Raw genomic sequence first — 9,016 nt, 5'->3', positions numbered from 1 at the left:
GGACACTTTCAATATTATCTATTACAAGCGCTTCATCCTCCTAGTTTACCTCCTCTCATGGCCACTTTCAATATTATCTATTACAAGCGCTTCATCCTCCTAGTTTACCTCCTCTCAATGGCCACTTTCAATATTGTTTATTACAAGCGCTTCATCCTCCTAGTTTACCTCCTCTTAATGGCCACTTTCAATATTATCTATTACACGCGCTTCATCCTCCTAGTTTACCTCCTCTCAATGGCCACTTCCAATATTATCTATTACAACCCCTTCATCCTCCTAGTTCACCTCCTCTCATGGCCACTTTCAATATTATCTATTACAAGCGCTTCATCCTCCTAGTTTACCTCCTCTTAATGGCCACTTTCAACACTTTCAATATTATCTATTACAAGCGCTTCATCCTCCTAGTTTACCTCCTCTCAATGGCCACTTCCAATATTATCTATTACAACCGCTTCATCCTCCTAGTTCACCTCCTCTCAATGGCCACTCAATATTATTTATTACAAGCGCTTCATCCTCCTAGTTTACCTCCTCTCAAGGCCACTTTCAATATTATCTATAACAAGCGCTTCATCCTCCTAGTTTACCTCCTCTCAATGGACACTTTCAATATTATCTATTACAAGCGCTTCATCCTCCTAGTTCACCTCCTCTCAATGGCCACTCAATATTATTTATTACAAGCGCTTCATCCTCCTAGTTTACCTCCTCTCAAGGCCACTTTCAATATTATCTATTACAAGCGCTTCATCCTCCTAGTTTACCTCCTCTCATGGCCACTTCCAATATTATCTATTACAAGCGCTTCATCCTCCTAGTTTACCTCCTCTTAATGGCCACTCCCAATATTATCTATTACAAGCGCTTCATCCTCCTAGTTTACCTCCTCTTAATGGCCACTCCCAATATTATCTATTACAAGCGCTTCATCCTCCTAGTTTACCTCCTCTCAAGGCCACTTCCAATATTATCTATTACAAGCGCTTCATCCTCCTAGTTTACCTCCTCTTAATGGCCACTCCCAATATTATCTATTACAAGCGCTTCATCCTCCTAGTTTACCTCCTCTTAATGGCCACTCCCAATATTATCTATTACAAGCGCTTCATCCTCCTAGTTTACCTCCTCTCAAGGCCACTTCCAATATTATCTATTACAAGCGCTTCATCCTCCTAGTTTACCTCCTCTTAATGGCCACTCCCAATATTATCTATTACAAGCGCTTCATCCTCCTAGTTTACCTCCTCAATGGCCACTTCCAATATTATCTATTACAAGCGCTTCATCCTCCTAGTTTACCTCCTCTCAAGGCCACTTCCAATATTATCTATTACAAGCGCTTCATCCTCCTAGTTTACCTCCTCTTAATGGCCACTTCCAATATTATCTATTACAAGCGCTTCATCCTCCTAGTTTACCTCCTCTCAATGGCCACTTCCAATATTATCTATTACAAGCGCCTCATCCTCCTAGTTTACCTCCTCTCAATGGCCACTTTCAATATTATCTATTACAAGCGCTTCATCCTCCTAGTTTACCTCCTCTCAATGGTCACTTTCAATATTATCTATTACAAGCGCTTCATCCTCCTAGTTGACCTCCTCTCAATGGCCACTTTCAATATTATCTATTACAAGCGCTTCATCCTCCTAGTTCACCTCCTCTCAATGGCCACTTTCAATATTATCTATTACAAGCGCTTCATCCTCCTAGTTTACCTCCTCTCAATGGCCACTTCCAATATTATCTATTACAAGCGCTTCATCCTCCTAGTTTACCTCCTCTTAATGGCCACTTTCAACACTTTCAATATTATCTATTACAAGCGCTTCATCCTCCTAGTTTACCTCCTCTCATGGCCACTTTCAATATTATCTATTACAAGCGCTTCATCCTCCTAGTTTACCGCTCAATGGCCACTTCCAATATTATCTATTACAAGCGCTTCATCCTCCTAGTTTACCTCCTCTCAATGGCCAATATTATCTATTACAAGCGCTTCATCCTCCTAGTTCACCTCCTCTCAATGGCCACTTTCAATATTATCTATTACAAGCGCTTCATCCTCCTAGTTGACCTCCTCTCAATGGCCACTTTCAATATTATCTATTACAAGCGCTTCATCCTCCTAGTTTACCTCCTCAATGGCCACTTCCAATATTATCTATTACAAGCGCTTCATCCTCCTAGTTTACCTCCTCTCAATGGTCACTTCCAATATTATCTATTACAAGCGCTTCATCCTCCTAGTTTACCTCCTCTCAATGGCCACTTCCAATATTATCTATTACAAGCGCTTCATCCTCCTAGTTTACCTCCTCTCAATGGCCACTTCCAATATTATCTATTACAAGCGCTTCATCCTCCTAGTTTACCTCCTCAATGGCCACTTCCAATATTATCTATTACAAGCGCTTCATCCTCCTAGTTTACCTCCTCTCATGGCCACTTTCAATATTATCTATTACAAGCGCTTCATCCTCCTAGTTTACCTCCTCTCAATGGCCACTTCCAATATTATCTATTACAAGCGCTTCATCCTCCTAGTTGACCTCCTCTCAATGGCCACTTTCAATATTATCTATTACAAGCGCTTCATCCCCCTACTTTACCTCCTCTCATGGCCACTTTCAATATTATCTATTACAAGCGCTTCATCCTCCTAGTTTACCTCCTCTCAAGGCCACTTCCAATATTATCTATTACAAGCGCTTCATCCTCCTAGTTTACCTCCTCTCATGGCCACTTTCAATATTATCTATAACAAGCGCTTCATCCTCCTAGTTTACCTCCTCTCAATGGCCACTTTCAATATTATCTATTACAAGCGCTTCATCCTCCTAGTTTACCTCCTCTCATGGCCACTTTCAATATTATCTATTACAAGCGCTTCATCCTCCTAGTTTACCTGCTCTCAATGGCCACTTTCAATATTATCTATTACAACCGCTTCATCCTCCTAGTTGACCTCCTCTCAATGGCCACTTTCAATATTATCTATTACAAGCGCTTCAACCCCCTACTTTACCTCCTCTCATGGCCACTTTCAGTATTATCTATTACAAGCGCTTCATCCTCCTAGTTTACCTCCTCTCAAGGCCACTTCCAATATTATCTATTACAAGCGCTTCATCCTCCTAGTTTACCTCCTATCATGGCCACTTTCAATATTATCTATAACAACCGCTTCATCCTCCTAGTTGACCTCCTCTCAATGGCCACTTTCAATATTATCTATTACAAGCGCTTCAACCCCCTACTTTACCTCCTCTCATGGCCACTTTCAATATTATCTATTACAAGCGCTTCATCCTCCTAGTTTACCTCCTCTCAAGGCCACTTCCAATATTATCTATTACAAGCGCTTCATCCTCCTAGTTTACCTCCTCTCATGGCCACTTTCAATATTATCTATAACAAGCGCTTCATCCTCCTAGTTTACCTCCTCTCAATGGACACTTTCAATATTATCTATTACAAGCGCTTCATCCTCCTAGTTTACCTCCTCTCAAGGCCACTTTCAATATTATCTATTACAAGCGCTTCATCCTCCTAGTTTACCTCCTCTTAATGGCCACTTTCAATATTATCTATTACAAGCGCTTCATCCTCCTAGTTTACCTCCTCTCAAGGCCACTTCCAATATTATCTATTACAAGCGCTTCATCCTCCTAGTTTACCTCCTCTCATGGCCACTTTCAATATTATCTATAACAAGCGCTTCATCCTCCTAGTTTACCTCCTCTCAATGGACACTTTCAATATTATCTATTACAAGCGCTTCATCCTCCTAGTTTACCTCCTCTCAAGGCCACTTTCAATATTATCTATTACAAGCGCTTCATCCTCCTAGTTTACCTCCTCTTAATGGTCACTTTCAATATTATCTATTACAAGCGCTTCATCCTCCTAGTTTACCTCCTCTCAATGGCCACTTTCAATATTATTTATTACAAGCGCGTCATCCTCCTAGTTCACCTCCTCTCATGGCCACTTTCAATATTATCTATTACAAGCGCTTCATCCTCCTAGTTTACCTCCTCTCAATGGCCACTTTCAATATTATCTATTACAAGCGCTTCATCCTCCTAGTTTACCTCCTCTCATGGCCACTTTCAATATTATCTATTACAAGCGCTTCATCCTCCTAGTTTACCTCCTCTCAATGGCCACTTTCAATATTGTTTATTACAAGCGCTTCATCCTCCTAGTTTACCTCCTCTTAATGGCCACTTTCAATATTATCTATTACACGCGCTTCATCCTCCTAGTTTACCTCCTCTCAATGGCCACTTCCAATATTATCTATTACAACCCCTTCATCCTCCTAGTTCACCTCCCCTCATGGCCACTTTCAATATTATGTATTACAAGCGCTTCATCCTCCTAGTTTACCTCCTCTTAATGGCCACTTTCAACACTTTCAATATTATCTATTACAAGCGCTTCATCCTCCTAGTTTACCTCCTCTCAATGGCCACTTCCAATATTATCTATTACAACCGCTTCATCCTCCTAGTTTACCTCCTCTCATGGCCACTTTCAATATTATCTATAACAAGCGCTTCATCCTCCTAGTTTACCTCCTCTCAATGGACACTTTCAATATTATCTATTACAAGCGCTTCATCCTCCTAGTTTACCTCCTCTCAAGGCCACTTTCAATATTATCTATTACAAGCGCTTCATCCTCCTAGTTTACCTCCTCTTAATGGCCACTTTCAATATTATCTATTACAAGCGCTTCATCCTCCTAGTTTACCTCCTCTCAATGGCCACTTTCAATATTATTTATTACAAGCGCGTCATCCTCCTAGTTCACCTCCTCTCATGGCCACTTTCAATATTATCTATTACAAGCGCTTCATCCTCCTAGTTTACCTCCTCTCAATGGACACTTTCAATATTATCTATTACAAGCGCTTCATCCTCCTAGTTTACCTCCTCTCATGGCCACTTTCAATATTATCTATTACAAGCGCTTCATCCTCCTAGTTTACCTCCTCTCAATGGCCACTTTCAATATTGTTTATTACAAGCGCTTCATCCTCCAAGTTTACCTCCTCTTAATGGCCACTTTCAATATTATCTATTACACGCGCTTCATCCTCCTAGTTTACCTCCTCTCAATGGCCACTTCCAATATTATCTATTACAAGCGCTTCATCCTCCTAGTTTACCTCCTCTTAATGGCCACTTCCAATATTATCTATTACAAGCGCTTCATCCTCCTAGTTTACCTCCTCTCAATGGCCACTTCCAATATTATCTATTACAAGCGCCTCATCCTCCTAGTTTACCTCCTCTCAATGGCCACTTTCAATATTATCTATTACAAGCGCTTCATCCTCCTAGTTTACCTCCTCTCAATGGCCACTTTCAATATTGTTTATTACAAGCGCTTTATCCTCCAAGTTTACCTCCTCTTAATGGCCACTTTCAATATTATCTATTACACGCGCTTCATCCTCCTAGTTTACCTCCTCTCAATGGCCACTTCCAATATTATCTATTACAAGCGCTTCATCCTCCTAGTTTACCTCCTCTTAATGGCCACTTCCAATATTATCTATTACAAGCGCTTCATCCTCCTAGTTTACCTCCTCTCAATGGCCACTTCCAATATTATCTATTACAAGCGCCTCATCCTCCTAGTTTACCTCCTCTCAATGGCCACTTTCAATATTATCTATTACAAGCGCTTCATCCTCCTAGTTTACCTCCTCAATGGCCACTTCCAATATTATCTATTACAAGCGCTTCATCCTCCTAGTTTACCTCCTCTCAATGGTCACTCCCAATATTATCTATTACAAGCGCTTCATCCTCCTAGTTTACCTCCTCTCATGGCCACTTCCAATATTATCTATTACAAGCGCTTCATCCTCCTAGTTTACCTCCTCTCAATGGCCACTTCCAATATTATCTATTACAAGCGCTTCATCCTCCTAGTTTACCTCCTCAATGGCCACTTCCAATATTATCTATTACAAGCGCTTCATCCTCCTAGTTTACCTCCTCTTAATGGCCACTTCCAATATTATCTATTACAAGCGCTTCATCCTCCTAGTTTACCTCCTCTCAATGGCCACTTCCAATATTATCTATTACAAGCGCCTCATCCTCCTAGTTGACCTCCTCTCAATGGCCACTTTCAATATTATCTATTACAAGCGCTTCATCCTCCTAGTTTACCTCCTCAATGGCCACTTCCAATATTATCTATTACAAGCGCTTCATCCTCGTAGTTTACCTCCTCTCAATGGTCACTTCCAATATTATCTATTACAAGCGCTTCATCCTCCTAGTTTACCTCCTCTCAATGGCCACTTCCAATATTATCTATTACAAGCGCTTCATCCTCCTAGTTTACCTCCTCTCAATGGCCACTTCCAATATTATCTATTACAAGCGCTTCATCCTCCTAGTTTACCTCCTCAATGGCCACTTCCAATATTATCTATTACAAGCGCTTCATCCTCCTAGTTTACCTCCTCTCATGGCCACTTTCAATATTATCTATTACAAGCGCTTCATCCTCCTAGTTTACCTCCTCTCAAGGCCACTTCCAATATTATCTATTACAAGCGCTTCATCCTCCTAGTTGACCTCCTCTCAATGGCCACTTTCAATATTATCTATTACAAGCGCTTCATCCCCCTACTTTACCTCCTCTCATGGCCACTTTCAATATTATCTATTACAAGCGCTTCATCCTCCTAGTTTACCTCCTCTCAAGGCCACTTCCAATATTATCTATTACAAGCGCTTCATCCTCCTAGTTTACCTCCTCTCATGGCCACTTTCAATATTATCTATAACAAGCGCTTCATCCTCCTAGTTTACCTCCTCTCAATGGCCACTTTCAATATTATCTATTACAAGCGCTTCATCCTCCTAGTTTACCTCCTCTCATGGCCACTTTCAATATTATCTATTACAAGCGCTTCATCCTCCTAGTTTACCTCCTCTCAATGGCCACTTTCAATATTATCTATTACAACCGCTTCATCCTCCTAGTTGACCTCCTCTCAATGGCCACTTTCAATATTATCTATTACAAGCGCTTCATCCCCCTACTTTACCTCCTCTCATGGCCACTTTCAATATTATCTATTACAAGCGCTTCATCCTCCTAGTTTACCTCCTCTCAATGGCCACTTCCAATATTATCTATTACAAGCGCTTCATCCTCCTAGTTTACCTCCTCTCATGGCCACTTTCAATATTATCTATAACAAGCGCTTCATCCTCCTAGTTTACCTCCTCTCAATGGACACTTTCAATATTATCTATTACAAGCGCTTCATCCTCCTAGTTTACCTCCTCTCAAGGCCACTTTCAATATTATCTATTACAAGCGCTTCATCCTCCTAGTTTACCTCCTCTTAATGGCCACTTTCAATATTATCTATTACAAGCGCTTCATCCTCCTAGTTTACCTCCTCTCAATGGCCACTTTCAATATTATTTATTACAAGCGCGTCATCCTCCTAGTTCACCTCCTCTCATGGCCACTTTCAATATTATCTATTACAAGCGCTTCATCCTCCTAGTTTACCTCCTCTCAATGGCCACTTTCAATATTATCTATTACAAGCGCTTCATCCTCCTAGTTTACCTCCTCTCATGGCCACTTTCAATATTATCTATTACAACCGCTTCATCCTCCTAGTTCACCTCCTCTCAATGGCCACTCAATATTATTTATTACAAGCGCTTCATCCTCCTAGTTTACCTCCTCTTAATGGCCACTTTCAATATTATCTATTACACGCGCTTCATCCTCCTAGTTTACCTCCTCTCAATGGCCACTTCCAATATTATCTATTACAACCCCTTCATCCTCCTAGTTCACCTCCTCTCATGGCCACTTTCAATATTATCTATTACAAGCGCTTCATCCTCCTAGTTTACCTCCTCTTAATGGCCACTTTCAACACTTTCAATATTATCTATTACAAGCGCTTCATCCTCCTAGTTTACCTCCTCTCAATGGCCACTTCCAAAATTATCTATTACAACCGCTTCATCCTCCTAGTTTACCTCCTCTTAATGGCCACTTTCAACACTTTCAATATTATTTATTACAAGCGCTTCATCCTCCTAGTTTACCTCCTCTCAAGGCCACTTTCAATATAATCTATTACAAGCGCTTCATCCTCCTAGTTTACCTCCTCTCATGGCCACTTCCAATATTATCTATTACAAGCGCTTCATCCTCCTAGTTTACCTCCTCTTAATGGCCACTCCCAATATTATCTATTACAAGCGCTTCATCCTCCTAGTTTACCTCCTCTTAATGGCCACTCCCAATATTATCTATTACAAGCGCTTCATCCTCCTAGTTTACCTCCTCTCAAGGCCACTTCCAATATTATCTATTACAAGCGCTTCATCCTCCTAGTTTACCTCCTCTTAATGGCCACTCCCAATATTATCTATTACAAGCGCTTCATCCTCCTAGTTTACCTCCTCAATGGCCACTTCCAATATTATCTATTACAAGCGCTTCATCCTCCTAGTTTACCTCCTCTCAAGGCCACTTCCAATATTATCTATTACAAGCGCTTCATCCTCCTAGTTTACCTCCTCTTAATGGCCACTTCCAATATTATCTATTACAAGCGCTTCATCCTCCTAGTTTACCTCCTCTCAATGGCCACTTCCAATATTATCTATTACAAGCGCCTCATCCTCCTAGTTTACCTCCTCTCAATGGCCACTTTCAATATTATCTATTACAAGCGCTTCATCCTCCTAGTTTACCTCCTCTCAATGGTCACTTTCAATATTATCTATTACAAGCGCTTCATCCTCCTAGTTTACCTCCTCTCAAGGCCACTTTCAATATTATCTATTACAAGCGCTTCATCCTCCTAGTTCACCTCCTCTCAATGGCCACTTTCAATATTATCTATTACAAGCGCTTCATCCTGCTAGTTTACCTCCTCTCAATGGCCACTTCCAATATTATCTATTACAAGCGCTTCATCCTCCTAGTTTACCT

The sequence above is a fragment of the Nematostella vectensis genome, chromosome 7 (genome assembly GCF_932526225.1).
Source record: "Nematostella vectensis chromosome 7, jaNemVect1.1, whole genome shotgun sequence".
NCBI classification, from domain to species: domain Eukaryota; kingdom Metazoa; phylum Cnidaria; class Anthozoa; order Actiniaria; family Edwardsiidae; genus Nematostella; species Nematostella vectensis.
The sequence above is the reverse complement of the archived record's forward strand: the minus strand, read 5'-3'. Positions refer to the sequence as shown.